Genomic DNA, 1,691 nt, shown 5'->3' with positions numbered 1-1,691 from the left:
TTCCCAGCCCCATGAATACATTTCTTTTTGCAGGGACAATGTCACCCCGCTCTTTGTTTTCCCCCAGTTTTCCTCTCTTGTCCTTACTCATAAGTTACATGGTTCACTTTCCACATAGTGCCTACTAAATAGCATGGTTGCATTTTTTCATTCTTCCTCCTTTCTGCACCCTTCTCCCCCACCCTCCAAAAAAGAAAACAAAACAAAATTCAAGCCAGGCACTGGTGGCTCACTTTTGTAATCTTATCTACTCCTGAGGGTCATGATTTGAAGCCAGCCCAGCAGGAATGTACGTCTGTGAGACGTTTTTGGGGGGTGGCCACTTTTGGGGCTTGAACGTGGCCTGTGCACTGTCCCCTGAACTTTTTTTGCTCAAGGCTAGCGCTCTACACTTGAGCCATAGTACCTCTTCTGGCTTTTTCTGTGTATGTGGTACTGAGGAATTGAACCCAGGGCTTCATGCATTCTAGGCAAGCACTCTACCACTAAGCCACATTCCCAGCCCTTAAACCTCAGCCTCCTGAGTAGCTAGGATGACAGGCATGAGCCACCAGCACCCAACCTCCTTTAGTTATGTTTTGGATAGAATCTCTTACTTTTTTTTTTGCCATGGTCTGGTATCCAGCTGCCATCCTATCAAGTCTCCACCTCCCATGTGGCTGGATAACAGGTGCCAGACTCTGCCCAGCTGGTGCCCAGCCCAGACCTGCCTCAGACCAGCCTTGCTCCTTCTCATTAGCATTTACTGCTATTTGTAGTGACATATCCAATTTGTTTTAAATTTCCATATCTTAGCGTTTATTTTGCTTAGCATCATCTTATATGGTCATATGTACATAGCTATTGAGCTATTGTGATCCTCTTCTAGGACTATCCTAGATAGACATATCTAATTATTATTTATTTTTGCAAGGCTGGGGATTGTGCATACCAGATAAGAATTCTACCATTGAGACACATCCTTAGCCCTGCATATTTATTTGCATGTTTACGTTGTGTGTGTGTGTGTGTGTGTATTAGTGGGAATACACATATAGCATATTGAGGAATTTAATGAGTTATTCCTGTACCATTCAAGGATCCATCTAGCCATCCTGGGGCAGGAAAGTCTGTGAGATGTATTTCTCCAATAAACCAGCCAAAAAGCCAGAAGGCTTTTGGTAGAGTGCTTGCTTCCTGTGCATGAGGCCCTGCACCACATAAGCAGAAAAGCCGCAAGTGGCACTGTGGCTCAAGTAGTAGGGTGCTAGCCTTGAGCTGAAGAGCTGAGGGACAGCGCCCAGGCCCAGAGTTCAAGCCCCACGAGTGACAAAGTAAACACACCCCAAAGAGTCTCTAAGACTTTCCTGCCCAGGCTGGCTTTAAACCTGATCCTCAGATCTCAGCCTCCTGAAGAGCTAGGATGACAGTTATGAGCCACTAGTATGACAGTGGAGTTGGTGGAGGAGATAGAGACAGACAGACAGCAGACGGACAGAGGGGGGCGGGTAGCAGTGGCCAGTCCACCAGGAGAATTTTCTTCTGAGAGCTTCTCATTGTTCCTTGGCACGCTAGCACCCCTCACACCCTACCCAGCTTTGGGTGGGGGAAAGAATGAGAGGAAGTGGGCGCAGGCTCGGCCTGGTATGTTTGCAAACAGTTGCACGCACGGTAGCTTTGTCCAGGCCTTGAGAACCTGTGAACACCTTTCC

Source organism: Dipodomys ordii, unplaced genomic scaffold (genome assembly GCF_000151885.1).
Source record: "Dipodomys ordii isolate 6190 unplaced genomic scaffold, Dord_2.0 Scaffold15, whole genome shotgun sequence".
In the NCBI taxonomy this organism is placed as follows: domain Eukaryota; kingdom Metazoa; phylum Chordata; class Mammalia; order Rodentia; family Heteromyidae; genus Dipodomys; species Dipodomys ordii.
Note: the sequence above shows the minus strand (reverse complement) of the source record.